Source organism: Anser anser, assembly GCF_964211835.1.
Source record: "Anser anser genome assembly, chromosome: Z".
Classification (NCBI taxonomy): Eukaryota; Metazoa; Chordata; class Aves; order Anseriformes; family Anatidae; genus Anser; species Anser anser.
Window position 1 is genome coordinate 75344016 of NC_139723.1, and position 17599 is coordinate 75361614.

The following is a 17599-nucleotide window of genomic DNA, read 5'->3' on the forward strand; positions in this document are numbered from 1 at the left end:
TTTCCATGAGAGCTCAGTGGGGCTGCCTGGAAGCTGGAAATTTCCCACTCCTGTATCAAGTCCCTTCCTGGGATGGGACCCTTCACCTGACAAAATGTAGGTATTTGCAGTGTATATTCTATGCTAGAGCTTCTCAGACTTTCCCCCTGTATACTTGGTGGATAGCACAATTCATCTCATCCTAACACAGACTTTCAAAAGACAAAATCTAAGCCTTTAAATATATTCATTTATCTCCATGGCACAAAAAAAAAAAAAGCTGAAATAGGGGTAGACATCTGCTTGGCAGACCTCCATGATACATCCTGCTCATGGACATGGAAGGGAACTATCCAAATGCAATGGACATGGCAGCACCTTGGCCTGACCAGACCCTGCTCAGGATGGCCTTAAAAAATTATCTGGGGCACTTCCCCATTCATACAATATCCCTTTCAAGAAATACCCTCTTTCAGAGGACTTTGTCAGCTGGCAGGACTTTAGGAGTAGTAAGCCCCTCATCTCTCCCTCCTGAGTTTCCTATACTTGACTCCAAGCTCATTGACCCCAAATGTGAATCAAAGAGATTGGGTCTCAGTGACTTCATGTCCCTGTGGCCTACCCTATCTCATTAGAAAAGTTTATTTCAGGATTTCATCACCTGGCTTAGTAATATTCAATATCATATTAGTCTAGAAACCCTCAAGGTAATTTCTACTGCATTTTCAGCCAGAAACATCAATAAAGGAGGGCTCTTCCATGCAAACTGATTGTTATCCGGAAATTACACCTTCTCACTTTAAATTTTTCTTGTTTATAATTGAGTGGGCTATCACTTTGATCATTTTTTTTTCTTTTTTCCTGTTTCAGCTGAAGCAAAATAAAAGAAAAAGACTTTTCAGAAATAATATTTTGGCTGAGCCTTGAACAATCTTACTATCAGAGCTGCACTGCTCAGGGGATTTCCATGTTGTCATAGCTGCATTTTGTCTGGGTGGGGAAATGAGGGACCACAATGAAAAGAAAAAAAATAGTATAAAGAAAAACCCAGAAGCAAAAGTACATTTTGTTTTACTTCTGGGTCTTTGCTTCAAAAGTTATTTGATTTCTAAGAGGTACTTGAGTCCATCAGTCTCACTTTGTTGTCTTTCTCTAATATGCTGGAGATAGGAAATCAAATTTGTGCGAGTCCAAATTTTAGAGTAGCTGCAGTGTTAGTACTCAGGTGAGGCTGAAAGGAGACTGGATTAATCTTGCTATAAATTTACTCTGCATCTGCCTCCTTATTCAGGGTTCCATAAAAAAGAAAAATACATTTTTCTGAATCTAATCTTCAAATTTGACCAAAGGGATACATTTGTCTATTTTTTATTTAAAGTCTTAAGACCTCTGGAAAGCTGACAGATCAGGTTAATACACACATCTATCAAAAGCACATTGCTCAACAATGACAGTTTAAACAGGTAAGATTTCTGATGGTACAGCAAAAAACATACTAGTCCTTCAGTGGTGTGCCAACCTTTGCTGGTCCCAACACTTTGCTTGGAGCTTCTGAGCTACTCTGAGCCTTCTGACATTTTTAGCCATGAGCAAAATCCAGGTTACAACCCACCAGTTGGGTAAAGCAAGTTTTTCAGTGCACTGTGTTTCACAGCTACATGCTGTCCATGTGGTGTGTCAGCTCCTCAGCATGTCCCATTGACTGGTCCACATGACCTGGTACCCTCTTGGGTTATTGCTTACATTTCATCTGTTGATATGACTGATCAAGAAAGTAATTTACAAATTAACACTTCGTTCACTTCTTACACAGTTTGTTCACTTGTTTTTTGATTACCCTTTGGACACAAAAGTCTGTTTTAATTCTGTTTTGTCTCCAAAAAAAAAAAAAATGGAAAAGGCCTCTGTACATACTCTAGAATTAAGTCTGCCACCACTACCTGTTTAGTAAGATGAAGATGGTAGATATCATTCTACCATCTATCCTCTTCAAACAAGCCAGTTCAAGGAGATTGTGGCACTTGTGGAAGCCCAGTGAAGCACGTTCTCAGACATCCCAGTGTGTAGACAGTTCACATTGACAGTGACAGTTGGGAGATATGGGCATCCTTGTGTTTGAGGAACTCTGTGTTTCCTGGTCATATATCTATGGGTAAATTTGTGAACCAGATTTGTCAGAAACTGTTGGGCTTCTTGGCTCTCTCCATGGTGTGGCAGGGGGTGAGGGTTCTATATATTACAGAACAAGGGTGCTGGTCCTTCTGCCTGACCTGACCTGACCTGCTCTGCCCTGCTCCTCAGGGAGGTGAGAGGCTGGAGGAGACGATGGCACAATCTCTTTTCCCTTCTATGGGCCACAAGTGCTTATTCAAGACAGATTCTTAACACCGTTTAGGTCCACCCTCCTTCAATACAATATTTACATCTGTGCATAATCTTAACATGCTTCCAAACTGCCTTAAATAAAGCTTCAACACCCTGTAAAAATCTGCTGTAGGATGTTTCTTTAGATTATTGACAAAATGAAATTGGTGGATTCATTCATCTCTGAAACAAAATTTATAAAATTCAGTACACAGGAATTTGAGATGTTAATAACCATATTTGTAAGTTACAGATACAGATTGGTGCCTAAGACTAAAACATGGTTATTATTATTTTGTTGTTGTTGTTAGGAAAAAGTTTGGTAAAGCTGAAACAAGTAAGAAAGCAGAATGTTGTTAGAACATATATTATATATATACTCAAGCATAATTTATACTTAGATTTATTTTTTTTTTTACCCAGATATGCTGAGAAGCAGAAATCTTCCAGCTAGCTTCAGCTGTGAGCGGTTTTTCCACTTAAAAAAGAATTCGGATTTTTTTCTTTCTTCCTCACATTTCTCACTCTCACCTGCCACGAGAACTTGGTTCCTTGTATCTTCTTCCAGTGGAGCCATCCTCATTAGCTCATCAGCTGAGGGACTTCTCTTTAGCCTCAGGCTCCTACAATTCTTATTTTGCTAGCCCAGGAGCAAAAGCATGTAGGAGTTGGTATTGCTTAAGGCAGCATCACCATGGACAAACATAACTTGAAGCCTCAAAGAGAGAAAGTGTGTATGTGCACGTGTGTGTGTAAGAAACCATCTCTGGTAAAAGTGAAATTGAATGTAGTTACTCTGGAGAATATTTTGCTTCCCCCCTCACCAAATTACTTTGGGCTGAAGAACACAATGAGCAATGCAGGGTGGAAGGTATATAGTTCATTGACGCATTGTCCCAAAGAGAGGAGCCATGTGTAACAGAGAACAGAATATGTTCACCCCTTCTTTGAACTTCCTTTGTCTTTGAGATTTTGATACTTGAAATTACTGCTTTACATTTCCTACTTGAGGACTAACTTATACATTGGTGCCACATTAACAAGGAATCCAGTTACACTGAGAGAAGAATATGGAAAAGTTAGAAAAATATCGCTGTGCGGAGGCTAAAACGGGGGTTGGGTGTGCACTTCAGGCATTCAAATAATACGAATTCAGCCCCCTAAACTACAAGACTGGCTACAAGAGATGATTTTTTTTTTTCTTATGTTCCAAATACAGCAATAGAGCAAGTATTGCTGCAAATACAGCAATAGAGCAAGTATTGCTGCAAATACAGCAATAGACAAGTGAGACTCACAGGGTTCTAATAAATGGGGTTACATGGAGCTGGCAGCCAGTCACCAGTGGGGTTCCACAGGGCTTTGTTTTAGGGCCAGTTCTCATTAAAGCTTTCATAAATGACCTGGATGCAAGACTTGAATGCGTAGGAGGTAAGTCGGCAGACAACACTACATTGGAAGGAGCGGTTGACTCCCTCAAGGTTAGAGAGGTCTTGCTGAGAGATCTTGACAAATGAGAGAGCTGGGCAGTCACCAACAATATGAAGTTTAACAGGAGCAAGTGCTGGATTCTGGACGTAGGACAGGACAACCCTGGCTATACGTACAGACTGGGGGGCAAGAGGCCAGAGAGCAGCCCCGCAGAAAGGGATCTGGGGCTTCTGGTCAACAGCAAGTTGAACATGAGTTGAACAAGTGTGCCCTGGCAGCCAGGAGGGACAACCGCACCCTGGGGTGCATCAGGCATGGCACTACTAGCTGGCTGAGGGAAGGGATTGTCCTGCTCTGCTCTGCGCTGGTGTGGCCTCACCTCCAGTACTGTTTGCAACTTTGGATGCCACAATATAAGAAGGACATAAAACTATTGGAGAATGTTGAAAGGAGGGCTACAAGATGGTGAAGGATCTGGAGGACAAGATGTATGAGGAGCGGCTGAGGTCCCTTGGTTTGCCCAGCCCAGAGCAGAGCAGGCTGAGGGGAGGCCTCATGGCGGCCTGCAGCTCCCTCACGAGGGGAGCGGAGGGGCAGGCGCTGAGCTCTGCTCTCTGGGGACAGCAACAGGACCCGAGGGAACGGCATGGAGCTGGGACAGGGGAGGGTCAGGCTGGGTGTTAGGGAATGGGGAGCTGGGGCCTCTTCTCACAGGTAACCAGTGATAGGGCAAGAGGGAATGGTCTCAAGTTGCACCAGGGAGGTTCAGGTTGGAAATGAGGAGACATTTCTTCTCAGAAAGAGCAGTCAGGCATTGGAACGGGTTGCCCAGGGAGGTGGTGCCGTCACTGTCCCTTGGGGGTGTTTATGGAAAGGTTGGATGTGGTGCTTAGGGGCATGGTTTAGTGGGTGATGGGAGGTGGTTGGAACAGATGACCTTGGAGGTCTCTTCTAACCTCAATAATTCAATTATTCTTACCTTCCTTCTACACCAGCTGATGCCCGCTGCCCAGCCCATGCAGTACACTACTGAGCAGCATTGAAAAGCCAGCCATAGTCATACTGACCATTAGCCATAGGGATAACAGAATGTATCGCTTAAAATGACCCGCTGTCGAATGCAGCTTAATCCATAAAGATGAACTCATCAACATATTTTTAAAGAGTATTTAAAAAAAACCAAACACATAACATTTAAAATGTGTAAGCAGATAGGCATTAGATAACAAAAGGTCAAAATTAGAGAAATCATTTAAATATATTTAAATTTAAATATATTTTAAAATCTCTTTCCTGGCATGAAACCTACATAGAGTAACTGGAAAAAAAAAAAAAAGAAAAAAAAAAAGAAAAGAAAAACACACGCAAGAAAATGAAATTGCAATCAAAAGAACCATACTGCAAACATACACTATCAAAGGTAACAAAAATATATGTAATTTAGGTAACCAAGATGTGATTCAGTTTGGCATGAATTCTGTGCACTGCATTTATCTGTTCAAAATGAATTATAGCTGTCATCTCAACAATTTAACTATGAGTAATTTTTGAAGTATCATTACATTGAGACACTTCATGCAAGAAAACCACTGGAAATTTTGAGATTAAGCTGAAAGATTATCCCCCATACTATATTCAAAGACAAATAATAATCACACTTTTCCTTCCTGCTTGTCCCAAAAGCAGGGTGCAACAGCCAGTACCACAAGGCAAATATGCAGTATTTTTTCCTGGGAGAGAACACAAAGAACACTCCTCAACCAACTAAATAAAACAGATGAGCTACTAAGCTAATGCAGATCTGCTGTCTACCTAGTTCACCCGAAGGGAAAGGTTCTTATCTGTTTCATATTTTTTGTTTCATTCTTAAATTGCTTGTCATCCATGCAGATCAAAGCAGGCTAAAACCCCAAACTGAATATGATTAGTCTTTTTTTTCCCCTCTGGAGGATTAAATCTGTCTGTGAAAAAAAAAAAAAAAAAAAGAAAGGTGGCATAGTACTGAAACCTAGAATGTGTTGTCTGCCTGATGGGAGGGTTGAGCAGCAGCAGCACTACAGGGCACAGCAGAACACTGTTTGACATCCTACTGTTTCTTCCCATGGCAATTCTTTTTGAAGAATTGCTGTAGCAGTGTAGTTAGTGTAGTTTCTTAGTGTAGTTTCTAATGAGTAGCAGCATGGAACTAAAACCTGTCCAGCTCTCCTCTGGTATACACTGGGGCAAATCAGTTGAAAGACCCAAACAAGCAAAGGGAGTTGCATCATACAAATACTTAGAAAATACATGACAAAAGATAATCTAATTCAGTGGATATTTCATCCTAGCTAAAGTGAAGAAATGAGTGAAGGTTACAGCTAAAAAAAATTGCTCTCAAATTTGCTGAACTTTCAATGTAATTAGAAAGCTGATTTCTCAGGCACAGCAATATTCTCAGTGCACAGTCCAACAAAGATTACAGGTACAGGCGCCATCTCAAATACCGTAAAGCTGTAGCTAGGAAAGCAGGAAGCTATGTAGCATTATTAGCATACAGTTCTGATCCACCTAATTTACCATAATGAGGGGTGAGCTTAGATAGACTCTGTGTCAACACAATTCTATCATCAGTGTGGTTCACTCTTTGATCAAGCTAAGGTGTCTCTATCCTGTGCTTCACTGCGTACCGTAAACATTACCTGAGATTTTTCAGGGCAGAACAGGCTGTTAGGATGATGTGGTCTGCCCTGCAGTCTAAAGAATGTCACTCTCTCATCTGTCAGACTTATTTCTGACCTGTTACATTTGGTTTTCTAAAGACTTGAAACAGTTGAAGAAGCTACTGCACACCTGATATCAGCTGTCCTGACTGCTCAAGAGGTATGTGTAAATTTGTCTAAACCCAACCCGTAGTGAGTGAATCTGTTGTTTACAAAAATTAAGATCCAAGTATTATCAGAAATCCTTTTCCATGCTGATAACTGTAGTCAACCAAGAAATTATCATTTTATCATGTTTTTGAACAAGTAAAATAAATCTAGGGGTTTAAACTTATAGCTCAGTAAGATATGTCTTCCTGATACCAAATTTTCCTTCCGCTTTTTATGAGTTTTCAAAACTATTCACAATACTGTATCAGGAGTCTCACTTATCTCTGTATGCAGGGTTATTATCATCACTGAGGTTCTCCGTGTTCTACAGCTTACACATCCTGGATCACAATTGTCATTTTACCTACTGCATCTCCTGTTGTCACCTTCTGAACTATATGGCCAGGGTCTTACCTGACTCTGTTTTGGAGTCATTACTTCCCTGAGCTCAGGCCTTAATCTGATAAAAGGGATGAGAGAGTGCAAACATGGTCTAGACTGAGACTCTAACTGCTTAATCTGATGGGACTGTTACATACCTTGGCTTGTGTCCATGGTATAGTTAATAGCCCAGCTGCTTGGTCTTTCTACCTGGGTGGAAACAGCGGATGTCATTGTAATTAAGAAGTAGATTTCATTACACATTACCTATGGTTCCAATGAACAAAGCAAGGGTCATTATTCTGACCTAACTCCAAGATTTCAGCTAAATCATTGTTCCTGATTTCAGCACTGTGGTTAGAGGTGTTGCCTATTTGGAAGGAGTAGAGGAGCAAAAGCAAAAGGAGGGCTGGAAATTGTAGTGCACGGGGAGAGATGGAGAGGAGCTCTCAGCACCTGCAGGGCAGCACAAACAGGGCAGGGCGACCTGCAGTGGGAGGGCTCACCCATCTCATGGGGTCCTGCACCCAGGCCTGGTGCAGAACACCACGCTCTGAATTTACACCTTCTTGTAATTTTGGGGGTGAATACAGTTGCAGTGTCACTAGGGATTTTTCTTGGTGCAACACAGACCAAGAAGCAGCCTTTTGTTTGCTGTTAAGTGAGCAATATGACTGCCATTTGTAAAAGAGCAGCCAGGAGAGCTGCATGCTGCAGAGGAGAGCTGGAAACCTGCTGCCCCGCAGCCCAGCCTGGTGGAGCCGCTTCCTTCCCGACCCCTGCAGCGGCTCCCTGCCACAATCTGCCCTGCACAGCATCAGCCAGGGGTTTCTGCTGGTCCACAAAGCTGGTTTCTCTCCACTAAAATACCTGCAGGAAAGTTGGGCGTGTGCTGGCCTTTACTGCCTACCATGCGTGCAGATTAACGTTACATACTGCAGTCTGGATGTAAGGGTGTGGCCCAGGGTTTTCTGCGCAAGGCACAATTTTTACCACAGGCTTCACTCCATGTTGATTTAAATACAATGAGCAATGTATATCGCTTTTTAAAGTCCGAATGGAAGGAAAAGGTCAAAGCCAAGTCATAAATTTATCAAAGTTTAATGAACCTGTGCCAAGGCGTCATATGAAAGTATTGAAAAGACGCTGAAAAGCAATAAACATGGGATTGCTTACAGGCTATGGAGGTTGCCCAACCTTTCAGTGACCTTGGCCTGTGGTGGAGTTTGTAGCAAAACATGAAAACAGGAATACCTACCTGGTTTCACTTTTCAAGGCAAACGCTGTGAGCTGAGCCTCAGCATAACTGAGATACAACTGCAGCTGGAGCCATCAGCTTCAAAGCGTTTGTGTTCACAGCCAGAACATGCTGCAAACCTGCACTGAATCACCTCGACCTGGGAAAAACAAACAAACAAACAAACAAAAAAAACAAAACAGGGAGGGAAACAAAATCTTGAATATGAGGCCGACAAAAAGAGAAAACAAACCACAACAGACACCAGCTGCTGAAATGCACATTTGTTGCAATCCGAGATTCAGGCAGGAAAATGTTCAGTAAGAAAATAAGTGCAGAAAACAGAGGGATGGCTCTCACCATGGACATCCGCTGGGGTGGTGATACTGTTAGGCAATACCCACTATTTTTCCTCTGGAGTCAAGCAGAAAGGAGAAGCCATGAGCTCTTACTTCTGTCAAGAAGCAGTGAAAACCAGGTGAGGCCGATGGTTTGGGACCTCTGCTCTGCGCTTCCCACAACATGACTGGCAAGATGAAGTGAACTCTCACGGACAGGAGCTGCCTGCATCATGGCTTCTGCATCTTTCAAACACTCCTCTTGTGATGACACAGCGCCATTCCTCATTCCCAGAACTGTGCTGTATAGTCTGACCATCATGTGGGCAATCTAAGCTTATCCCAAGCATTTACAGTTCCTCGGCTGGATGTTCCCATTCCCTGAATGTTTCATTTCCCTTCGAGTCTCACACCCAGCAGAATTTACCAAACTGTCCCTCAAAGACACAGCCACACTTGAAGAAAAATCAGGAGAAATTGTAACTGTTTGATGTTATAACTATTGAAAAGCAAGAGTGCACCATGAGATCCTCCACAATCACAGCTATCCCCCTTAATGGATCAGGATTTTGCAGCATCTGTTTATATCTGCAGTGAAGAAAGCCTTGCAAGGACAAGGGACTTGCATTATAAGTGCTACTGAAATCATAACTTTGCCCTTCCTCAGCTGTTACCTTTAACTTTCTCAGCTTTCAGATTACTGTAGACCAATGTTTTTCAAAATGGAACCTCCCAGTTTAGCTTGCACTCTAGGAAGAGATTTTCAAAGTATAGAAGTGAATGAGGAGAAAAAAAAAATCTCATTTCACAGGGATTTGTGCTTCTCACAGACACACACACACACAAAAAGTCTTTGGAAAACCCCGCTATAACCCTTTTGTTACATAATATTTGGCTTGATTTTCATAACTGTTCAACATCCTACACTGGTCTGTTAGAAGTTAGTTATTGCCTCTAATTATTTAACTATATATTTGGGTACCTAAAAATGGATTTTTGACTTCAAGTAGCTATTTTAGAAAAGACTGTACAGGGTTTCTTCCATAGATTAGTACAAACAAGGCTGTTGCTGCTCCAAATAACATTCCTTCCATTTTACAGCCCCCTCGCCTAACTACTGGGTTACATGTGGCAGTTTTATTGATCACTCTGGATTGCCATTCAGCAATTATGGGAAGCTGAATGTATAACATTTTGGAGAAATGCCCAGAATTGGAAGTGATTTTATGTTGACTCCTTCAGCGCTTATACTGTGTAGGAGGAGTGCTGATTTTCCTCAACAAAGTAGTCAAAGAGGGTTAGGAAATACACTATTTCTGTCTTATTTCATTTAAGTGCTAACATTTATGAGTACAGATTTAAGGGCATGCAGGGTACAGGAGGGGTTGCAGTCATCCCACATCTGCAGTTCCCTTCCCAGCACAGGCTGGCTGCAGAGTTTCCCTCTGTCTGTTGCAGTTACCTTCGGTCCCACAGAAATGAGGATGTAGATGCCGTCACAGACTTTCTTTGTAAAAGCAAAGTAGATGGAATTGTGCTATCTACAACACACTGATTTGAGGCTATTGATAAAAAAAAAACCCTACAAACCTTAACTTTTTGAGATAAGGAAATATTAGCATCATTTCACAGAGGAAACTCACTCAGCAATGTGAACTATAAGTCCTGCCAGGAACACAGAGCATCTCGATCCTTAGCCACTTGTTCTGTTCACTTGTCTGCCAGATTCAAACAGCTGAAACAGCTCAGGAGAGGAATTGGACACTGGCCATGGTAGGTTAGGAAAGCAGATTGGAAAAATTGCCAGCATTTTTCCAGAACTGCATGTTTTGGAGTAGTTTGTACTTCTGCCCTACTGAAAACTTAACAAAGGCAACCACATTAGCAGTAATTAGTAGCTGAAAGCTATAGATGAATGAATAAACCTTTCCAGTGAAGGAATACCAGTTGTCAAACTGAGTTTGAGGAGGACAGGATTTTCACCAAACACAACTGATACATAATGAACCATGATTTTACACTTAGTAAGTAATAACAATAATAATAACAAAACTTTTCATTTCTGCTTCTTTTTGAAACCACAAAAAGTCTTTACCAAAAATGCAACTTCTTACTGTCAAGAAATTTGCACTTTCATCTCAGCTTTGCTTTACTTTCTTTAAAATTGTTCACTCATGTAAAACTGCAACGTGGACTGTGGATTTTAGCTATGCCGCTGAGCAGAGCAACAAGGGATGTAGTGTGGGAACTGTAGTGTGCATCAGAGCAGGACACGTGATCATTCTGCCTCTGCCACAAATACACAGCTTTTGGTCCTCTATAGGTATGTTGAATCTATCCCAGGCATCTTTGCTATCTAACAGTGGTTTACGCTGTCACAGAAGTGGTATTTTAATAAACACATGCAGAATCTTGAAGTTTCCTGACAATCAACTCGTACATACATGCAAAAGAGAAAACAGTGTTGGTAGGAAGCTATCAAAAAATTATGTTTTCCTGTTTACACAGCACTGCTAATACTTATAGCTTGAAAAGCGTATTATAGTCCTGAATAATATTAAAATGTTCTTACTAATATAAAAGTTACAAACACTTCGTGTGCACTGTACACCTGAAATTTTCTGTTCCAAGGTGAGAATACCCAGCTGATGAAACAGAGGATTAAACAACAGCTATCAGCAGAGAAGACAGCAGCTCTGGGGACTACAGAGAGTTAAACCACTTGAACTCGTTTGAACTAGTTGCAGAGTTAAGCTAGAAAGCCTCAGAACAGAGATTTTGGAAACAGAAGGAGATTGATAACTTGTTTGTAACAGCATTTTCCCATGCTTGGTCAGTGGAATGCTGCAGCCAGTGTGGGTTTCTTGCACCACTGGGATTTTGTCAAGGGCTTACATGAGGCAAAGGTAGCTCTCAGCAGCTGTCCCATTTAGCTTTCTTCTCTTCATGTATTATTATCCAACATTTGTAGGAACAATATTTGTTTTACATAAATATTTGAAACTTGTCTTTTACCTTAGTTGCTACAAACATCTGTATTTGAATGTGAAGGAGATTGTTATTAGTGTGTGAACCAGAATACCTGTTACTCATTTCCATCTCACTATCCCCAGATATAAATAGAAATGGTTTCATTCATCTGCTTGTGTGCATTATCCATACAAATTGCTAAAAATGTATAGGACTGATACAAACAAAATGAAAACTGTCAAATCAAAGTCTAAATGAAGTAAGGATGTTCATGAATCACAAATATATTTCCACATCTTTGAATCAATTTGTGAAGGACTGACAATTATGAAAAGGGCTAACTTTTTTTTTTTTGAAAATTTATTTGAAAATAATAATTCCAATAATTACATAGAGTGATGGGTTTGAGAGCTCTGCTAATGTTGTTTGTCATGCAGTTCATTCTGAAAGCCTTTCATCTTCAGTAAACCCACAAAAATCTAGTGCCTTCAAATCAGATTCAGGAGTTTACTACATCTGTAAATATAGTCTATGACAGCTATTTCGGATGACAATCTCCAGCTGATTACCTCAATTAAAACTTTACATCTCTTACACAGAGTTTCACATCTTCAAAGAGATACAGAAATTCATTTTACCATGTTTTGTTCCACTTCTTTTAAACTCATCACCTGATAGACTGTTTTTTGTGTAAAAATAAACAAAGGTACCTCTGAAAAAACATTGACCAATGTAGATTTTTAGTTACCCCAAAGATGTGTGAGTGGTTCACTTAGGTGTGGGTGCGACGTGACACTTTTGCCTGTGGTTTATGTGTTATAACTTTTTCATCTAATGAGCTACTAGCATGCAGGCAAGCTGCTGCTGGTTGTACATGTTGGGAATGAATGATCGTGATCTGCATGTTTGTCATAGATCAGCACTATACAGTTATTTAATTGCATAAGAAGAGAAATCTCTGTCTTTTGAAGAAATTTCACTTATGACAGGTCCTTCCCTTCCCTTCCCTTCCCTTCCCTTCCCTTCCCTTCCCTTCCCTTCCCTTCCCTTCCCTTCCCTTCCCTTCCCTTCCCTTCCCTTCCCTTCCCTTCCCTTCCCTTCCCTTCCCTTCCCTTCCCTTCCCTTCCCTTCCCTTCCCTTCCCTTCCCTTCCCTTCCCTTCCCTTCCCTTCCCTTCCCTTCCCTTCCCTTCCCTTCCCTTCCCTTCCCTTCCCTTCCCTTCCCTTCCCTTCCCTTCCCTTCCCTTCCCTTCCCTTCCCACACGTCATTATCTTCCAAGTATGTTAAAATGGAAAATCTGTCAGTCTTTTGCTGTACAGACTAATCCTCCCAAATTCATTTGTCAATGCATTAATTTTTACCAGTATTTTCCTAAATAAGAAACTGAAGTCAGGCTTCTATGCCTCTACTTGCCTGTCCTGGAGACACTTGACTGAAATAGAAGATAGGTGTTTAAAGATCAGTACTCCCAATGAATATTCCCTATGCTACAGAGATAAAGAACATAGTTAAAATGGTAATATCTAAGTCTGTCAGTCAGACAGGGCGTGTTTACACTGGTTCATGAATATGAGTAGAGCTTGAGCACAGGACCCCAGGTCTGTCACACCGCTGACTTGTTGGATAACTCCTTGCTCTCTTTAAGGCCAATGCAATGACATCTCTCTAATACAAAACATGCTCATGCTGCACTGTGGGACAAAGACAAAATGATGTATGAAGAAGCATGAGTGGGTTTTAGTAGTTTTGACTCTATACACCCTCCACAGTCTTCCGACACAATTTCAGTTGTAATTTCATCCTCCAACACCATTTCATGCCGCCATGTGTTACAGCTGTAAGTATCGCAGTACGTATTTTCAAGCTCATGCTATAGAAACACTGCCATGATGGGCTGCCACACACTCCTGCTTTGAACCAAAAAGACACACAGAAGATAAGGCTACAGGCACCGTGTGAACCTTGGAGGAGACTTAGGTTCAAGTGTGATGTAGTGTGGATGCTCCATGTATGTGGATGCGCTATGCTCTTGGGAGGTTGATCCTAAACAGCTTGGTTAGCAGCAAGCCTGGGCTTAGCATCAGGTCGGGATAGTCTTCAACCTTTCTTTGTTTAGCAATAAAGACATAGACTGTGAATCTTTCTACTGTCTGAAAATAGATCTCAGCGTTTCCTTCAGTGAAGTCTCTGGGATCTGTCAGCTTCTGTTTCTGTCCTTCCCCTCCTTTCTCTCCCAGTGATACTCCTCAGGAGCACTACTCAGTAGTTTTGTCCAAAATGCTAGTTGAACTACAAAACAACTATAAGACAACAGCAGAGTTGAAGAAAAAAAGAAATCATAGCTTCCTCCTATAAAGCCAAAATCACTTTTAAAAGAGCCTTTTAAACAGAAGAGGTTAACTGGACCTAACTTCATGTCCATTCTAGTCCTGCAAAGTTACAGGCACACTGAAGAAGGAGAGGAAATAAAAGCTTACTCTTTCTGACCAAGAATGCAGAAGAAAAAAGTTCCTAATTAATGTTATTGACTTTGTATTTGAAAAATACAGAAGCTTATATAAAAGAGGCTGAAGATGTCCTCCAGCACTGCAACAGTCTGACAAAAGATGTCTTTGCCATCTTTTCAGATAATAGGGGAAAAAAATGACCTGATATGGAATTTTCTGGGGATATTTCAAATGTTGATTAAACATAAAGTAGAAATACAATGTTTAAAGCATGTTGGCTTAAATTCAAATATGTAAATGATTATAACTGAGTCATTGCTGCTATAGCAATTACTGAGATGTTTGTCAAATTTGTTTCAGATCTCTGAAAAGTTTCCAAAGCACTTAACTTTTACATAAGCATGACAATCAATTGAATGCAAGGACCTTTTCACCACAGTAACACATGATCTAAATTAGGTCACCTTGTATTTGTGCGTGTTCGAAGTGTAACCTACTCAAATCAAATTAGGTCAGCCCGCAGTGTCCTGCTTATCAAAATACCCCTCTAGAACAGAAGATACAAGATCTATAGAAATATTAACTGAGGAATTAAGAATGACAAGGAACATACCATGGTCATTTTCAGATCAGTTGGAGTTACTCAAATGTGTCTAAACTTGGCCTGTACAAATGGAAGTGAGAAAACATACTGGCAACTTACCTTTCCTTAGACAGTGTAAGGTTATTCTTATCCATAGCCCAATATTATGTATCTCCTCCTCCAATATTATTTACCTCTTTATTTCTATTGGATATCTGGCTGAATACATTTACTTAACCAGGCAGACAAAAATTGTTAAAGATATTCCACAATATAGTCAATGCTTGCATAGTAAAAACAACAATGTAAAACTTGCACTGGCTTCATCTTTAATTTTACCTTAATATTCTAGTCTTTTATTTGTTTACTTTTCATGTTCACACACTCTGGCTAAGGAAAAGCAAAATGAAAACATATATTGGAACTTTTTGCTTAGGTGTACAGCTTCATCCCTGACTAAGCCTTTAAACATGATGCTTTTGTTTCCTTTAACTATTTAAGTGTAAGCTGGTCTCCTTGGGTATTTATGTTATACCATGTTTCTGTATGTATTGACAGCTCTCTAATAATACAACACTACTAAAATAAGATTATCTTGAAGGTGCAGCTTAACTTCAGTAATTCCCTATAAATACTTTTGATGCTGACACGTATCTTTCAGTTTATAAAAATATGAATGCACAGTAAAGTCAGTATTCTTGACACTTCACTATTGAAAACAGATGGCATTCCTTACACGAAGGCAAACTATTTAGTACACAAAAGCTTTTATACCTGTAATAGAAATTAACATTCTTTCTGCCAAGCTTCCTGAAACTCTGCCTGACTTCTGTTTTGTGTATGCTTCACTCATCTGAGATAAAAGCCCGATCGTGAGCAATAGTTTAACACAGCCAACTCCATTAACCTGCCATTGTAACAGCATTATCCTGAAAACCTCTGGTAAAATATTTTTCAAAATATTGTGCAACTCCTGTCAAACAAACCAAATTCTGTTTGATATAACATAAAAATTTGCAAATCTATGTTACATGAGAATGAGTTTGTACTTCTAAATATAGAACAGGTGAGTAATTTCACCCAGTTCTGGCATCAGCACTTGCCTACAGATTAAAAAGGAACAATGAATAATGGAGATCTGAAAACGCAAATTACAGCACCTAACTGCGCTTAACAGCTAAGCCTGCTCTCTGACTCTGAGAGTGCTTAGTCCACTCACATTGCATATATAAAACCAACACTGAGGTGAGCTCTGTGTTTCATAACTAAGTTCCCAAGAGTTTTGATGTGCTCATGACCAGCTCTAAACCTCACAGATAATGACTTAAGCTGCTAGAAGACAGCACATCCCCCAAATCCTCCTGAGGTTCACAAAGAGCACAGATGGTGTCAATAACACATTTTAAAGAAAAAATTAGTACTGCAGTAGTAAGGGCTCACTGATTTTTTTAAGCTGATATCGTGCTTTATAACTGTGTTACATATGTGTTTATATGTGGCCTCTTCTACTGTAAAAACACAACAGATTTTTTTGTTAGCAATTTATTAAATAGAAGATATAAGGTGGGATAATTGTGAATATTGAATGATACATGGTTTCTAGATAAGTTTAATGCAAGTGAAACTGTAAAGTCTGACCGAATACTTGGGATGCTTGATTCCAGAATGTGAGCTCAGTAATATAAAAGAATGCCACACAGACAAATGCAGAGAGGCATCAGAACTTCAGTTTATTTGTTCACTTTAAATGAAGGATAAAGAAAATACTTCATCATTGTGTCTAGCTTCCAAAAGAAATAAGGCCTTTCAGCTTGGAACATAAAGCATAAGCAAGTCCAAACACTGGACTCTGAAGGTAGAACTTAGTCTGAAGAAGAGGTTGCACATGAGTGTAATTAACTGTTAAAATAAACTGGTATGTGATCTGAAATCTCTTTCTCTTAATCTCTTGCAATCATACATGGACACTTTTCTAAAAAACACTCAGAGCATTTACTTTTAGTAAATTTTGTAAATATGTAAATGTATTTCGTAAATACTTTTTGTGGGGTACTCTAGGATGAGGTCTCTCACAATCAAAAAGTAAAATATCCAGATGAAAATTTGGCTTAGTATGAAATGAGTAACAAACAGTCCACTGATTTTAGCAGAGACAAGAAATCACCCTATGAATATAAATGCTCCAAAACAAACTGCAGGTAGGAAACAATCTCTTTGATTTTATCTGACTACCAGCTCTTTCTTTCTTTTTTTTTTTTTGATTTTGAGTTTGTCCTCATTTTGTTCCTTACCTTACCATTGTTTTTGTTGTTTGTATGTTCAGATGTGGGTAGTGGTAGAGCAGAGGAAATCTGTTTCTTACTTCTAATTCATCTGTTTCTGAGAAGCCACCCTAGCCCTTCCTTTGCTCAGCTTTGGATTTTTAAGGAGTCCTGCATTTTAACCTTTGGACTTATTATTGATCATGGCAACAATGAAGTAACAGGAAGATTTTTCTCTTTTGCCTTAGTTCTAGACTGAAGAAAGGTCAATTCAAACTAGGATAGTTTGCCTGAGGAAAAGAAAAGGTTGTTCTGACTATCAAGTAGTCTAGGTAATTCAGGTAATGAGAGGTGAAAATATGCCATAGGCTAAGCCTCAGAGGGTTCATCTAATTCAACAGATTTTAAAGGATGTGGTAAGGGAGAAAAAAAAGCCAAATAGGCTGAGGTACTGAAAACATATTTCCTTTAAAGTAAAAGTTAATTGTTGTTAAAAGTGTTAGGCAGAAAACATGAAGAAATAAATGTTAATCTAAAAATATGGAAAAAAAATGCTATGGATTCTTGGCAACCCCATTCATACTGAAATAAGCTAATACCCTCTATTATCTAATGTAAGAATGAAAAGATGAGAGGCATTTTTCAGAAAGCTGATTTTTGTCTCCAAAGGATCTATGCCTGCTTAACATGGTATGAAGTTCAGGTGCTCTAAATTTAGCCATGGCACTATAGTAAATTACCAGCCTCTGTTGCAGCAGGA